Source organism: Schistocerca cancellata, chromosome 5, assembly GCF_023864275.1.
Source record: "Schistocerca cancellata isolate TAMUIC-IGC-003103 chromosome 5, iqSchCanc2.1, whole genome shotgun sequence".
NCBI classification, from domain to species: domain Eukaryota; kingdom Metazoa; phylum Arthropoda; class Insecta; order Orthoptera; family Acrididae; genus Schistocerca; species Schistocerca cancellata.
The window spans coordinates 620,349,081-620,367,559 of NC_064630.1; the positions used below are offsets into that span (position 1 = coordinate 620,349,081).

Consider the following 18,479-nt stretch of genomic DNA (forward strand, 5'->3'; position numbering starts at 1 on the left):
GATCCATCTTATTAGATACCTAATCTAATCTATCTAGTCCTGAGCTAAAGGCAATCGTATTGTCCTACGAAACATGGAGTGGAAATAGGCTTCCTTATATCGCTTCGGATAGAACGATGTTGCGTGGGCTATAGCATGTTATAGAAAGATGTCAAATTTCTGTTTCCCATTAGCTTTCGAAATGGTTAATTTTAGATAACTGAGGATATTATTGTTCTCTACTTCTAACGTACACTGTGATTTTCGTATGCATGGTCCACATTTTCTCAGCCACCTGCTTGATGTCTTCCTCATACCCATGGAATAAAATTGTAGCGTCATCGACTTACCTCTTATACTAAAGAACTCGATTTTTAAGTAATTTATGTCTTCCGAAAAAGTTAATTTCCAAGCCGTTGAGAAAGATGTTCGTAACAGTCACACTCAATCTTTTGGTATATCTTGTCAAAAAGTATGGAAAAAATTAAAAGGATAGTGTCAACTCCAGAAACTCATCTGTTCTGCAATTTTACCTAAACTGCATTTTTTATTCGTCAATAAGTACAGTTTTAAACATGGCTGTTACTCAGCAACCGTATACTAGTTTCAATATAGGATTACACAACAAGCGGGTTGCACATAAAAGTCTACATTGACCTAGATTTCGACACCTACTAGCGATTCCTTCATCAGAATGAAATTTTGATACATACTATAAAATAATACATGGAAAATTAGATATGACAAAAGACACATTAAACAAGATGACAATTTTCCTGACGTAAAAGGTTACTTACACAAAATTATATTGCTACAAAGCAGTGGTCAGAATTGAGAACAGCTATGGTCAAGTCAAATGTGAAATAAAACGTTCTAGCCTTTGCCATGTATGCCCAGCTGCGAACATCATCAGACTGATCGGTCCAGTAGCTTACATTGCTGCCACGAAAACAATCTTATAGATACATGCTGCTAAAGTTTTTTTTTTTGTTTTTTTTTCCTAGATCGTACAGCTGTTTGTAAAATTTTTCTACATCATTCTGTCCTTTACACGTAAAGGCTAATAGATGGCTCTGTTATAATTCATCTGATTCACTACTGTGTATTTTCAAAAAGATATTAAGCTCTCTTTCTTTAAATTTTGTTTTTTAAAATTAAATTTTTTTAAAATTATTTCTGTTATAATGTTTCAAATGGGCACATGTTACTATCCGTGTCTGATAGCCGCCGCAACTCGTGTTGTTGTGAGTCTTGAACCTATTCGCTATTACCAACAGAAATTTATTGCAGAACTGTCTTTTTCTCTCTCGTTCGTACTGCCAAGCTCATATTGTCCTTAACCATTTCGTCTGTTCCTTGTCCTACAACTTCGTTCCACCAGACCTCTATTTCAGTTTTTTTCATCTAGCCTGTGACAAAGAAAAGGCTAAGGTTTAGTGTCCAGTCGACCAAAGTGCAATTGGGGAGGGAGCACCGTCTCAGGAAAGGAAGGATGAGACAGGAAATAGGCCGCAGTCTTGCTCAAAAAATCTTCTCAGCGATAGCAATGAGTGATTTAAGGAAACCGCAGAAAATCATTTTCACGCCGGCTGACGTGGATTTGAACCTCGATCCTCCCGGGTGCGAGCCCAGTGTGTTTAAAACGGCGGCATTTTGCTTCATATTTTCGTTTGAAGAAGAATATTGAATTATCTGTTTCCTGTGGTATTTAGTAGAAGCAACATACGGTATTTAGGTGTGTTGCGTAACAGGTACTGATATTTGATTCTCAAAAACAAGATCTTTTCAGTTGGTGTAGGAAAATGTTCAAGACAATTCTACTGAGGAAGTTCAAAAACCGTATGCAACATCGAAACAAGACACGAAACGTGGATGTATTTATACGAGCTGGAAATTAAGCAACATTCATCTGTTTACTTTTTCCATAATCGCTTAAGGGGACTTCAAGAACGGTTTCTTTTAAACGAATAGGGCCCAGCTTTTGAAAAAGTCGACCCTAAACAGTCTCTAACTTGTTGTCGATGGAACATTCAGCTCTTTCCTGTGAACATACAATGCTTCGTTATTACCTATTCTGTGGCCGCACCGGCAATGATAAAAAAAATATGTACGAGTATTATTTCCTTGCGCTTCAGACATACTTTTGTGTTTTGCATGTGTCCTGATTTCTTTTGCGGAACCTGAAAAAACAGCAATAAAGCTATATTTTCTGCGAGAAAATTTTGCCATAATAATATTTCCTGTATGGAGTTAAACCCATTTCTTTTCGTGACATACGTGTCTTGCTTTTATTTTCTTAGCTTTTATAGATTTTAAATTATTAATGTTCCCATCTTGAATCGGTCCAGTGCGGTGTCGAAATGTTTATACTGTTCTCCATTCAATGGTCTCATAGTTCTGGAAGTAGTTCTTCTTACTTTGAATTTTAGAATGTTTTCTATTGTTTCAGTTCACATGCGACATGAAGTTATTTACGGCTTATAATATATACACCACCCCTGCCGTTTACGGCGTTCATTTTCGAATAGTTGCTATATGGTTAAGTTGTTTATGCTTAGAATTAATTTTCAAGGAAATTAAAACATAAAGAAAACACAATAACCAGTTAAATCGAGTAGGATTTCAGCTACTTGCTGTCATTACTCCACTTAGATACCAAAAGATTGGAATTTCAAGGTGATAAATACGGTAGATTTGGTAAGACTGGCATGCAGACTCGTCAGTGACTTCAATGGTCTCCGCAAAGATGGTGCGAAACACTTTGGCTGCAGATGGTTCTTAAACTACTACTCTGCTGCAGAATTTGCATGTCACCACTTCATACAGTGTCTTTCGGACATCAACTCGTACCTAGCGAGGTGGCGCATTCGGGAGGACGACGGTTCAAACCCGAGTCCGGTCATCCTTCTTTATGTTTTCCGTGGTTTCCCTAAAACGCTTCAGGCAAATGCTGGGATGGTTCCTTTGAAAGGGCAGAGCCGACTTCCTTCCCCATACTTCTCTAATGCGATGGGACCGGTGACCTCGTTGTTTGTTCCCCTCCCCTAAATAGCCGGCCGGAGTGGCCGAGCGGTTCTAGGCGCTACAGTCTGGAACCGCGCGACCACTACGGTCGCAGGTTCGAATCCTGCCTCGGGCATGGATGTGTGTGATGTCCTTAGGTTAGTTAGGTTTAAGTAGTTCTAGGTTCTAGTGGACTGATGATCTCAGAAGTTGAGTCCCATAGTGCTCAGAGCCATTTGAACCTCCCCTAAATAAACCAGCCAACCAATATCGGCTCGTAGTGGTGACAGCATGTCTCATCTCTGATGACTGGTGTTCAGAAATTGGCCACCTTTAGCCTGGTATTGGTAGAGAAGTTCCCGACAAATACATTCCATGGCTTTTTGGTGTCGTGTAAGTATCCACGGAAAGTATATCGCACATCTTTTGCGACCAAGGTTGCTAACATCTTGTCTAAGGCGTGGCGGCCTACAGCTGACAGTCATTTGTGCATGCTATTCTTCGGTCGTTGTCCGTCGATCTTCGCGGATGGGTTAATCGAGACGTTGCTCGTCATGAGATATGGTATCTGAGCAGGGTTGACCGAGGCGTGTCTTCTGCAAATCCTTCGCACCATTACCATGCCACACATCTTTAGCGAGAAGCGTCGGTGGATTTCAATTGGCGAAGTTTGTTCAGCAGTTAGGAATTCACTGATTCATCTCTGTTTTATTCGCACCTCGATGCAGGGTGCCATTTCGAAACGCTTCCCTGCTTCCGCTATCTGTCGAACAGCGAAACCCGTACATTAATGGGAGGATTCAAAAATTGGACTACACCAACACAATCCGGATCGGACACTCACGCTACACACAAAAAACAGGAATGACACTCTTATCAATAAAGAGTTAATATTCACTTCCACCCAGTAGTTCCAGAACTCAAAGTACTCCGTTCAGGGTTGGCACATCCTATAGGCCTATACACCGAGTTGACAAAAGTCATGGGATACCACTTAATATCGTGTGGGATCTCCTCTCACAGGGCGTAGTGCAGCAACTCAACAAGTCGTTGGATATCTCCTGCATAAATAATGTCCCATGCTTCCTCAGTAGCCGTCCATAATTGCAAAAGTGCAGCCACTGCAGGATTTTGTTCACGAACTGACCTCTCGATTATGTCCCATAAATGTCTGATAGGATTCTTGTGGAGCGATGTGGGTGGCCAAATAATTCGCTCGAATTGTCCAGAATGTTCTCCAAACCAATCGCAAACAATTGTGGTCCGGTTACATGTCGCATTGTTGTCTGCGAACATGAAGCCCATGAATGGTTGCAAATGGTCTCCTTGTAGCCGATTATAATCATTTCCAGTCAAAGATGGGTTAAACTGGAACAGAGGACCCATTGCATTCAATGTAAATAGAGCCCACAACGTTACGGAGATACCAGCAGCTTGCACAGTGCCTTGTTGACAACTTAGGGTCTGTACCACATTCGAACTCTACCATCAACTCTTACCAACTGAAACCGGAACTGCTGGAAGCGGTGGCCGAGTGGTTCTAGGCGCTTCAGTCCGGAACCGCGCGATTTCCACGGTCGCAGGTTCGAATCCTGCCGCGGGCATGGATGTGTGTGGTGCCATTAGGTTAATTAGGTTTAAGTAGTTCTAAGTTCTAGGGGACTGATGACCTCAGATGTTGAGTCCCATAGTGCTCAGAGCCATTAGAACCATTTTTGAAACTGGTACTCATCAGAACAGGCAAATGTTTTTCAGTCGTCTAGGGTCCAATGGTTACAAGCCCAGGAGAGGCGCTGCAGGCGATGACGTGCTGCTAGCAAAGGAGCGTCGGTCGTCTGCTGCCATAGCCCATTGACGTCAAATTTCGCAGCACTAACAGATACATTCGTCGTACGTCCCACATTGATTTCTGCTGTTATTTCACGCAGTATTGCTTGTCTGTTAGCGCTGACAACTCTATGCAGATGCCGCTGCTCTCGGTCGTTAAGTGAAGGCCGTCGGCCACTGCTTTGACCGTGGTAAGACGTAATGTCTGAAATTTAGTATTCTCGGCACATTTTTGACATTGTGGACCGCGGAATATTGAATTCCCTAACGATTTTCGAAATGGAAGGACCCTTGGGTCTCGCTCCAACTACTACTTTGCGTTCAAAGTCTGTTAACTCCCGTCGTGCGGACATAATGACGTTGGAAACCTTTTCACATGAATCACCTGAGTACAAATGACAGGTCCACCAATGTATTGCCCCTTTATACCTTGTGTACGCTATACTACCGTCATCTGTATATGTGTATGAAGCAATCCCATGATTTTTGTCACCTCACTGAATATCAGGTGTCGTGTGTGGAGGAGGGTAGTGAAGCGGTTATTGATTTACGTCCCTACGAAATTGTCTCTTCTCGGTGCAATATTAACTACAGAACCTTACTGTTGCTTGTAATTACTTCAGTCACCAGCCATATCTTTGTACAACATAAGTACATTGCAATTTGGCAATGCTAATATAGAAATGCATAGTGAAATAGGAACCGGGATTCGTCTTTCTTCAACTTGGAAGAATAAAACAGGGATAACGTCAATCATTCGGACAACCGTGTAACATAGGCTTGAAGTCTCGGAGTTTATGTTCCCAATTTGCCACAGGCTTCTGTAGTTTTCTTTTTGTATTCTTTTCTACATGCAGTTAATAAGCCGCTTGTCTGCTATTGCTTTCTGCGGCTGAGAGAACCGCACAAAAACCAGAACTATAATTACCAGTATGAGAGTACCCACAGCCGTGATGGCATCGTTCTGGGACTGGCATTTATACAGAGAAGATGAAACTGCAAAACGTTTTCTGTCTTTCCCATAGCACCGAAATGAACCTACGGCGGACCATGCAGGTACACAGTCAGTCGTTCAGTTAGCTAATTCTGTATTTTTTCTGACTTCTATACTGTCTAATGAAACGTATCTGGACACTTGTTAGTGGACACTAATACTAGCTGTGTGAACCCTTTGCCATATGATGCTTGTGCTCTGCTGGGGACAGTTGCGATGAGGTCCCGAATCTCTGTGGAGGACGGCAACCCTTTCTTTCTCAAGAGCCGAAGCTAGTGTACACCAGAACTGGCTTGAATTCAAAGAAATAGCATCGACAGCAATTGAGAGATTTATACCAAATAAATCCCCCTTGTTACAAATAACAGGTCAGATCACTGTTGCAGAAACAACGAAAAAAGCATGCCAAGTTTAAACAAACGCGAAATCTCCAGGATTGGCCATCTTTTACAAATGCTTTATATTTATCGCGGATCTAAATGCGAGGTTCTTATAACAGGCTCCAGAACGAAACTTTGTCTCGAAACCTGGTAGAAAATTCAGAGAGATTCTGGTCGTATGTAAAGTATGCTAGCCGCACCACACCATCAATGCCTTCCCTGTGCAGTAGCAACTGCAATACTATCGAGGACAGTGCTGCCAAAACAGAGTTACTAAACACAGCCTTCCGAAATTTCTTCACCAAAGAAGACGAAGTAAGTATTCCAGAATTCGAATCAAGCACAGCTGCCAACTTGAGTAACTTAGAAGAAGATATGCTCGGAGTAGTGAAGAAACTTACATCACTTAATAAATGAAAGTCTTCCGGTACAGACCATGTACCAATTAGGTTCCTTTCAGAGAATGGTGATGCAATAGCTCCATGCTTAAGAATCGTATACAACCGCTCGTTCGACGCAAGATCCGTATCCAAAGACTGGAGAGTTGCACAGGTCGCACCAATATACAAGAAAGTCATTAGGAGTAATTCACTAAATTACAGACCCATATCATTAATGTCGTTATGCAGCAGGAATCTGGATAATATATTGTGTTCGAACATTATGAATTACCCTGAAGACAACGACCTCTTGAAACACATTCAACACAGATTTAGAAAACATCGTTCTTGTGAAACACAACTAGCTCTTTCCAGAATGAAATTTTCACTCTACAGCTGAGTATGCGCTGATATGTAACTTCCTGGCAGATTAAAAATGTGTGCCGGACCGAGACTCCAACTCGAGGTCCCGAATTCGAGTCTCGGACCGTCAAACTGTTTTAATCTGCTAGGAAGTTTCAACTAACTCTTTACTTACACGGAGTGTTGAGTGCTGTTACAAGAGATTTGAAATTGATTCCGTACATCTAGATCTCCAGAGGGATTTTGACAATGTACCTCACAAACGGCTTGTCGTCAAATTGCGGGCTTATTGAGTATCGTCTCAGTTATGTGACTGGATTCGTGATTTCCTGTCAGAGAGGTCACAGTTCGTAGTAACTGAAGGGAAGTCATCGAGTGAAACAGAAGTGATTAATGGCGTCTCACCTGTTCCTTTTCTATATAAACGATACAGGAGAGAATCTGAGCAACCGTCTTAGGTTGTTTGTAGATGATGCTGACGTTTATCTTCTAGTAAAGTCATCAGAAGACCAAAACAAATTGCAAAACGATTTAGAAAAGGTATCTGTGTAGTGCGAAAACTGGCAACTGACCCTAAATAGTGAAAAGTAAGAGGCCATTCACTTGAGTGCTAAAAGGAATCCGTTAAACTTCGGTTACACTATAAATCAATCATATCTAAAGGCTTTAAATTCAACAAAATATCTACGAATTACAATTACGAACAATTTAACTTGGAAAACACATAGAAAATGTTGTGAGGAAGGCGAACCAAGGACTGCTTTTTATTGGCAGAACACTTAGAAGATTCAACAAATCTACTGATGAGATCGCCTACACTTCCCTTGTCCGTCCTCTTTTGGAGTACTAATGCGCGGTGTGGTATCCTTGCCAGATAGGATTAACGGAGTACATCGAGAAAGTTCAAAGAAGAGCAGCGCGTTTTGTATTATCGTGAAATAGGGGAGAGAGTGTCACGGACACGATACAGGATTTGGGATAGACGTCATTAAAACAAAGACGCTTTTCGTTGCGACGGAATCTTGTTACAAAATTTCAATCACCGACTTTCTCCCCAATGCGAAAGTATTTTGTTGACGCCGACCTACATAGGAGAAACGATCATCAGAATAAAATAAGGGTAACCAGATCACGCACGGAAAGATACAGGTGTTTTGTCTTTTCCGCGCGATGTTCGGGCCTGGAATAATCTAATTATTGCGCAGGTGGTTCGATGAACCCTCTGTCAGGCACTTAGAGTGTGATTTGCAGAGTATCTCTGTAGATGTAGAGAAGGTACCAATGCTGGACGCTGGGATCTAGAGCGAAGTCGACGTTCTACCTCGCCCAAAAGGCGTGCCATTGGGCTGTGGCCGGGACTACGGGCAGGTAATACACTTCAGAATGTTGTCGCCTCATAGATGCTGCATTACGACAGGATGCAGTTTCATGGTGATGCAGTCATCGTCTCCGAAATGTTCCTCTGCTATGCGGAGCACACACTGCCGTACAGTAGATTCATATCCTTCCGCATTTAGCGTTTTCTTATGCACCATATGTGGACCACACCACAACCACAAAAAAACACATCCATACTTCACTATTGGCACAACACACAATGGCAGATAACCTTCTACCGGCATTCGTCAAATACAAACCTTTCTTTAATGTTGGCACAGGATGTAGCGTTTTCCATCGCTCCAAATCATTCGTTTGTATTTATCCACAATCCAGTGGAGTTGACCTTTCACCAATTCAAGCGTCGCTCAGCATTGACGTTAGAACTGTGTGGCTTATGAGGAGCTACTCGACCATTGTTCCCCAGGTGTATTTTTGTAATAAAGACAAAGGTCCCGAGTTCCAGTCTCTGTCCAGTACACAGTTACCATCTGCCACGAAGTTTCATATCAACGCACACTCCGCCATAGAGTCAAAAATTCATTCTGTTGCAAACTATTTCTAACGGTCCAGTGAAGAACAATAATTAATACTATGTCTTATTTTACACGGAACTATCGATGCCTGCTAAGAACATGTTACGCCCTTTGCTGCAAGATACTGAATTTTTTTTTATTACAGTATTAATTAATACAGAGATCAATTAATAACAACATTTTGTTGTGTTCCTGTTATCTTCTGCCCAACCTCTCTATTCAGTGCCTCCTCCTTGCGCATCCCCCATTGATATGGTCATTCCAAAAACGTCGTGGTCTCCTGCGTTTACGTCGACCCGGTGGTTCCCACTCAAAATTTTTCTTTGGCCATCGATGATATGGCATTCTCAACAGATGTTCACACCATTTCAGAGATTTTCTTTCAGTTCTGTCTATCAGTGTTTCATCTAGCTTCATTGGAGCTCTGACTTCGTCATTAGTTTTCTCTTAGATTCTTGATATTCTGGCACTCTTTCGTAAATGATGTATTTCCACAGCTGTCATTCTTCTTTTCAGGTCAGCATTTAAAATCCATAGTTCTGATCCATAGCATAGAATAGGTTCAACCATTAGCCTACCCTTTCCTTTCTTATTGTTATTCGAGGTGTTCTTGTCCCACCAAAAAGAATTCATAGACCCTGTTACTTTCCTGATTTGTTGTATTTTGAATTTTGTTTCTGTAGTACCCAGTTAATTTTTGTCAGTATATGCCCCTAGATATTTAAATTTTTCTACCTGTTTCATAACTGTTCCGTCATTGATGTGAAATTCAAATTCAGTGTCACTCTTCACTACCAGGTACTCGGGTTTTGTCAGACTCATTTGCCGTCCCCGTTTATCATATTCATGATATAAACGCAGTATCATAAACTCAAGATCGAATTCATCTTGTGCTAGAACGGCCTGATCATCAGTAAAACTTAACGAAAACAGCTGTACATAGTTAATAACAACTCCCATTCCTCCACATAAATCGAACAAGATGGGTGACATTCCTCGAGCAAAACTCTGGGAAGCTTTGAAGTATTTAGCTATGGATGATCATCTTTTACAGATTATTACTGAAATGTGCAGACTTACTAAGGTACAGATTAAAAGAGGGTTAAAATTATCAGAACCTATTGTCACAAAAGGGCTGAGACAAGGTTGCGAGATCTAAGCATCTTCACCATACCCTAGCTTTCCGTCATTTCTTATTGTTCTTCAGGGCATCTATACTAATCTTATGCAGCGTTGAACTTCGAACACTGCATATCAGTTCCTGTTCCAAGTAACTATTAACAGCAGAGCAAGTTTCAGCATGTTGCCTTGGACAACCAAAATGCGTTTCTTGTTGTACATACAAGTAATTGTTTCCTTTATTATTCAAATTAGTATTCTGATATGTATACTGTGAGTGTCTAGGAAGATATTTTTGCATAATTCAATCCTTTGCGTAAGTTTCCTCAGGCTAGCGATGCAGCACTGCTGGTTAATTCCGTCTTTGATCCTCGGCAAGCTCGCATCGCAGCAGCTCACGTGCCTCGGGGTGAATCACGTTTTCGTTTACGTAACTTGAGACCCAGACACAAAAAGACGATTCGGCAGTCGGATTTGTAAATATTCGTCTCTGTACCATTAGACCGCGAAGTTCATATGCGTAACAGCTACTGCCGGATCAGGGCGCGCTAAACCCTGAAGGGAGGAGCGCCACTCGTTACGTGATAAACCAAGGATACCACACGAATACTGTCCGATCTAAGCGGTATCATTTCCCCTCCCGTCACTGTGACAATCAGCACTAAATTGGCCACGATCCTTGTCCTCCACAAACTGAAGTGGAAGGTGCTCACTTGAGCACAGGTAGCTATACAAAAATCACCCGTGTAGGTACGGCGGTTGACGTTGAAACAACCGGTTTTCGGTTATACAGTTTTTTTTCCACGTCACTTTAACCTGACTGCTAAGGCTGCTCAGAGTAACTGGTTTCTGAAATAACCGATTTTCGGTATTTCATTCCTATTATTTCATGTAATAAACTTGGAAATCGAATAAAGATTGAAAAATTTCGTCTCTCTCAGTTTCAAGATACACCGGATCCAAATATTAAATTAAATAGACATATAAAATAAAGCTTAGTCCATCCACCGTTCGCTACTTTTCTCCAAAAGTGATAAGTGGTTGAACACTAGAAAATAAACACCAGTATTCTCCAATTGATTTAAATTTTTTGAAATCTGCTCAAGAATGATGTAGTCGGGATCATACGAGTAACTAGGCTTTACAAATGGTCACTGCTAAAAGGCGAAAACTGAGGTTGAAGAACTGTTTTTCTTATTAATTTGTCCGTTTTCGAGGGTTACGAGCAGATACGGGCATATTACGTAGATTCAGGCAGCTAATTCAATAATTCCTATTTTTATTGTGTGTACTATGAATGAGTAGTTAAGTTTTTAATTTTTTACTGTTACCATAATTACCTTCATCTCTTATAACTTCATGGAAACGGCAAACAAAATCTTTAATCTCTTAAAGTAAATGAAGCATTGTACGTCATTGCTACGTCACTTCATAGAAATATTTTCAGACTAAGTTTGGTGCCATTCTGCAATGCAGTGCACCTGTATGTCCGGAGACAACAACGAGAAGCTACCGTATAAACCAGTTTTGCACAGTGCACATACACGCGTACATTTAGCCACGATACATGGAAACAGCGACATTATTGCCTCAGCAATGTTGTTCCAATTCTTATGTCATGTGTTTGTTACTCGTTTCGTCGTCATTGTTATTAAAATAGCTCTGATCGGTTTTCCCGTTTTCTATACTAACCCAATATTTCAAATCAATGGAAATTTATAAATAAAAATGTTTATTTTAAAACGAATAATTTTTGCAAGGCTGCTATGGCTTATTGATGTTTCGGTTTTTACTCGGTTATTAGTAAAAAATAAAGAACACCTGTTATAAACTAGACCAAACACATAAAGGAAAATACCGGTTATTCAGAACTAAAATAGCGTTATCGGTTTCAACCGGTCGGTTTTTCCCATCCCTACCTCAGCGCTATTCATTCACGCTGAGAAATTAAACTTATAGGCGAGTTTATGATGATGATGTTGATGATTGATTTGTGGGGTGCTCAACTGCGCGGTCATCAGCGCTCGTACAAATTCCCAATACGTACACAGTCTAATCTAGCCACGTTTCCGAATGATGATCAAATGATGAGGACAAGACAAACACCCAATCCCCAGGCAGAGAAAATCCCCAGCCCGGCCGAGAATCGAACCCGGGACTCCGTGATCCACAGGTAGCAACGCTACCCACCTGACCACGGGCTGCGGACAGAGACGATTTTACGTCTGAGAGGTCCAACACATTCATTCAACAGGAATGGACTGTTCTACTGCTTAGTATCAAAGCATTCTTTGTAAAAAGCGTGAAATTTTAGTATCCTTGTATCACCAGTGACTATGTTACGTAGTATCACAAGGCTCCTGTATAACTAGTGACGACGTTACCTGAGTGACTGTAAATGGCAGTTGCGCTGTGGTTAATCAGAACTCCAGTTGGGGCAAGGTTCTTCATTGAGCAAATTCAGTTGACATTCTATGGGTGCCGAGTCATGTGGGTATCCCGGGGAATGAACTGGCCGACCGTTTGGTTGCAGGAGCACTTACTCGTTCTCCATTCCCTTTGACGATCCCAGGTGCGGATTTGCGGGTGCTCATAAGATCTCGGCTCGCTGGAAATGGAACGACATCTGGTGGGCTACTGCTCCATCTAATAAATTCCGCATAATCAAGGAGACTATTGCACCAAGGTGCTCTTTCTTCCGCATCTCCCGGAAGGAATCCACTGTACAAAAGTCTCTCCCACAATGCTCAGACCAGGTTAACCCATCGTCTTATTATGTCTAGCGAGCCACTCCAACATTGCGGTTGTGGAGCCTTACACACAGTAGCTCATATCTATTAGGAATGCACCCTCCTTTTGGCCCTCTGTGCTATGTAAGGACTTCCGGGCTCATTGCCTCCAATATTGGCGACGATTCACGGATGGTTCAACTGGTTCTCAGTTCTTCTCCTGAAAGTGGTTTTTATTGTCATTTAAAAGGTGTTAATATACTTCAGAACAAGGTCAGGGTGTGTGGGGCTGGGCAGTCTCCCTTTGTATGCTAGGTTTGGGGGATCCCCTACCAGACCTTGGAACGGGCCCCGTTTTCATCCCTCTTTTACTCTGTTTTAATTGCTTTTAGATTCCGTTTGCCTTCTTTCTGCCGCACTCAGTTTTCCATTCTAGGTGTCACTCTGTTGAATAGTGGGCGCCATTGACTGTAAGGATCAGGGGTGGCACAGGTGTCGGCGAGACGTTTGCTATCACATACAGAGCCTCGGGGACTCCCCCCTGCTACTTTTCTATTTGTCTCATCTTGCTTTTATTATTGACGGTACAAAAGACGTCCATTATGTTTTTAGCCTTTCCGCTTTTACTGTTATGAATCCCCCTCACGCTAGTCCAGATCACGTTCTCGGTGGACGTCTCCACTTCTGGATGTACCACTCTTGGGTCGAGGGACTGATGACCTTGCCGTTTGGGCCGTTAAACCTCCCCCCCCCCCCCAGCCAATCAACCAACCAACCATCCAGTGACCAAATGTTCCGAACATTTTGAGAGTCAACATTCAGTTATATTCTTGGCGATCAAAGCTGCAATACCAGGAGGGATTGTAAACAACGAACTTAATCTTATTGTGGGTACAAAGTGTTGTAGGAGGTGTACATAATTTGTAGGAGGCTGGGACTGTTAGGTGAAATTTAGTACAAAGAGCTACCACCTCTGGCTTCAAAAATGGCTGAAGACCAGCAGGGCATCGAGTCAAACTGAGTTTGGATGAGGGATAATGGTACGTCATCTCACGTTGTTTCAACTCGATGGAAACCGAGCGGGGTAGCGCAGTGGTTAGCACATTGAACGCGAGGACGATGTTTTCTGTGATTTCCCTAAATCGATTAAGGCAAATGCCGGGGTAGTTTCTTTGAAAGATCACGGCCGCTTTCCATCTGCATCCTTCCCTAATTCGAGCTTCTGCTCTGTCTCTAATAACCTCGTTATCGACAGGGCGTTAAACACGCATCTCCTCCTCCGTTTCAATTCTACGGAAGAGTTCATCAATCGTGGTGGCTGGCGAACGATGGAGTGCCAGTGTCTTGTCAACATTTTCAGTGGATAAGAGATCTGGAGAACCGCAAGATCCCTTCGTGGACCAAACTCCCATAAATGTTTCTCAGTTTAGCTATAAGTCCTTAGAAAGCGGTATAGACGATGTACAGTACAACTGGTCGTACCTTCCCATTTGATATTGCTTAAGTCTAATTAATTATTTTCTGGATTACCTTAATGAATCAGCGCGTAGGACTTCCTCCTACCTGTTCTCTGTAGATCTTTCAATGATGTAGTTCCTTAAAGCAGTTCTTGCAGCACAATGGATTCGTTTGGAGATGCAAGTAGACGACCTGTGTGGATATAATAAGGGAGTGGGGATAGCTAATCTACTTAAAATAAGTCACAGGACGTCATTACGATACATTTATTAACCAACACCGTGAAACAGTATACATTTAAATAAATGAAACAATTCATCATAAAAGTTAATAAATAACAATGAAATGAATACCCCTAGGTGCATACAGGCGTTGATAAAAGTCAACGGGGACAGTTGAAAATGTGTGCCCCGATCGGGACTCGAATCCGGGATCTCCTGCTTACACGGCAGACGCTCTATCCATTTTTTTTTTAATCTCATTTTGTTCGCTTTCGTTCGTTGCATCTGCTCGGGGCGGACGTCGTAAAACACCCGTTTAAGTTCGTTGTTGATCGATTAACTCAGTTTTTTTTATTACAGAGGGCAGCTAACCCTCTGACCGAACACGCTGAGCTACCGTGTCGGCATCCACATGAGCTACCGAGGACACAGAGGATAGTGCGACTGCAGGGACTTATCTCTGGCACGCCTCCCGTGAGACCCATATTCGGAGCTATTGTCCCGCACTATATTCATAGTGCCCCTGCCCACTATACTCGTTACTCGCGGCTTTCCCGTAAGAGTTCGGGCGCATCCGCACAGAAGAAGATGGTCAAATGGCCGGTGAGCTTTATATATATATATATATACAGGGTGTTTCAAAAATGACCGGTATATTTGAAACGGCAATACAAACTAAACGAGCAGCGATAGAAATACACCGTTTGTTGCAATATGCTTGGGACAACAGTACATTTTCAGGCAGACAAACTTTCGAAATTACAGTAGTTACAATTGTCAACAACAGATGGCGCTGCGGTCTGGGAAACTCTATAGTACGATATTTTCCACATATCCACCATGCGTAGCAATAATATGGCGTAGTCTCTGAATGAAATTACCCGAAACTTTTGACAACGTGTCTGGCGGAATGGCTTCACATGCAGATGAGATGTACTGCTTCAGCTGTTCAATTGTTTCTGGATTCTGGCGGTACACCTGGTCTTTCAAGTGTCCCCACAGAAAGAAGTCACAGGGGTTCATGTCTGGCGAATAGGGAGGCCAATCCACGCCGCCTCCTGTATGTTTCGGATAGCCCAAAGCAATCACACGATCATCGAAATATTCATTCAGGAGATTAAAGACGTCGGCCGTGCGATGTGGCCGGGCACCATCTTGCATAAACCACGAGGTGTTCGCAGTGTCGTCTAAGGCCGTTTGTACCGCCACAAATTCACGAAGAATGTCCAGATAGCGTGATGCAGTAATCGTTTCGGATCTGAAAAATGGGCCAATGATTCCTTTGGAAGAAATGGCGGGCCAGACCAGTACTTTTTGAGGATGCAGGGACGATGGGACTGCAACATGGGGCTTTTCGGTTCCCCATATGCGCCAGTTCTGTTTATTGACGAAGCCGTCCAGGTAAAAATAAGCTTCGTCAGTAAACCAAATGCTGCCCACATGCATATCGCCGTCATCAATCCTGTGCACTATATCAGTAGCGAATGTCTCTCGTGCAGCAATGGTAGCGGCGCTGAGAGGTTGCCGCGTTTGAATTTTGTATGGATAGAGGTGTAAACTCTGGCGCATGAGACGATACGTGAACGTTGGCGACATTTGGACCGCAACTGCAACACGGCGAACGGAAACCCGAGGCCGCTGTTGGATCACCTGCTGCACTAGCTGCGCGTTGCCCTATGTGGTTGCCGTACGCGGTCGCCCTGCTTTTCCAGCACGTTCATCCGTCACGTTCCCAGTCCGTTGAAATTTTTCAAACAGATCCTTTATTGTATCGCTTTTCGGTCCTTTGGTTACATTAAACCTCCGTTGAAAACTTCGTCTTGTTGCAACAACACTGTGTTCTAGGCGGTGGAATTCCAACACCAGAAAAATCCTCTGTTCTAAGGAATAAACCATGTTGTCCACAGCACACTTGCACGTTGTGAACAGCGCACGCTTACAGCAGAAAGACGACGTACAGAATGGCGCACCCACAGACTGCGTTGTCTTCTATATCTTTCACATCACTTGCAGCGCCATCTGTTGTTGAAAATTGTAACTACTGTAATTTCGAAAGTTTGTCCGCCTGAAAATGTACTGTTGTCCCAAGCATATTGCAACAAACGGTGTATTTCTATCGCTGCTCGTTTAGTTTTTATTGCCGTTTCAAATATACCGGTCATTTTTGAAACACCCTATATATATATATATATATATATATATATATATATATATATATATATGTAGCGTATATATATGTATGTAGCGTCATATTACACACACACACACACACACACACACACACACACACACACACACACATATATATATATATATATATATATATATATATATATATATGTGTGTGTGTGTGTGTGTGTGTGTGTGTGTGTGTGTGTGTAATATGACGCTACATGGCAATCGGATTCAGAATTCAAATATCAATCATCAAAAGCAGAAAGACACAACTCTAAAAAATTCTCGAGAAAATCTGCTTTGAAGATTTCCGAGCTTACTTAATATCCTACGCAAGGTTGTATTTTACGATGGGCGGCTTGGCTGTGAGGTAGAACACACCTCAATCACATGGGTGGCCATGGTAAAATTTTAATTATAGTTGCATGTTCCATGAACATGTATGCGAGGCGTAAAATAGATAACAATGAAAAAATAATAATTTGAAGTTTTTAAATCAAACAATCCTTTATTAAACAAATTGGTCATTAAGAATTAATTAAACAGAAGACGTGTATTTTTTATAAAAAAAGACAATTAGATATCTTCTAATTATCATATATTTGAGGACCAAGAGATGAATACAGTAAGCAGATTCAGAAGGATGTAGGTTGCAGCAGTTATTTGGAGTTGAAGATTCTTCCACAGGATAGAGCAACAACAACAACAACATGTATAAAGGACGTGGGGGGTGATCGATCCCGGGAAACGAGAATCTCGACTTTTTTTCTGCTTTCAATATCCTGGGAATTCAAATACTTTCGAGAATGACAAATAAACATTTTTTTCGTGTGATATAATTACAAATTAACAATTTGCGAATTTTTGCTTTTCTTGTGCTGTGAAACCTGTCTTGTCAAAATTCATAATTCTAGGTCAACTGGAAGTACAATATAGGTTTAGATGAGTATCAAAATATGACCTAAATGGTCGTATCTTTAGATAGCATTGACTTAATGGCTTCAATGTTTACGGCGCCTAAGGAATTACATCAGTATGTGACAGAAATTTCAATTTTTTACGTCTAACCGTTGTTGAAAAAAAAAAAGACACACACACACACACACACACACACATATATATATATAGAAGATAGCCAATCAGAGCGTCGCGCGCGTAAATTCAAGTATCAGGTAACGAGTCAAAGCACTCGTTGGGCAACACGGCCCCTGGCAGGCCGCTTGAATGTGAGCGCGCGACGCCCCGATTGGCTAACTTCAGTGCTAAATAACTCGGAAACGGCGCAACGTACCGCATTTTTTCTTAATATTTATGTCTCAGTAAAATCTGTCCTACAACATCACGACAAGCGTTTCACACATTTTCTGAAAGACAACAGCAAAGTGTAAGGGGTCAGTTTGGAGGCATGAAACCCTAAAGACGAAGATAATGACCAACACGAGACTTTAACCAGTCTATTACCAGCCTCATTTGCTACTGATTTTTTCCATCCTTATACATTTTACGCTTCATGGATACGCAAGCAGAACAAATTTGCATCAGACAGGAATCGAACCTAACATACCCATGCAGGAAGCGAACATTCTACCAAATAGCCAAGCAACCTGCTGCGACGTTAGTTTAGCATTTTATAGATGGTCGGAAAACTTCAAAGTCGATTTTATCTTCAATTTTTGATACATGAAAACTAAATGTCAACAGCAAAACAACCTTCAGCACAGAGTACAGACTATTCTCATATGCTCGTTATCTAATACGTATTTGTTTCCAGGCATATGTTACAGGATTTTTTTTAGTTTTGACCAGCACTGTGTCCTGTAAGATAAAGAACACTTTCACGGTTCTGAAACACAGTCGGCAAAAACTGAAACCTTATAGGACCATTTTGTTGTCAGTCTCTCTCTCCGACTCTTCAAAAAACCCTTTTCTCAGGAGTTG

At 41.9% G+C, this 18,479-nt stretch overlaps 1 protein-coding gene across 1 annotated transcript in view; it reads right to left on the minus strand.

Moving 5' to 3' along the window:
* LOC126187631 (protein cycle) overlaps nucleotides 1-18,479 on the minus strand; it is a 948,550-nt gene that overhangs the window by 707,306 nt on the left and 222,765 nt on the right. The gene's annotated exons all lie outside the window — the stretch shown is intronic.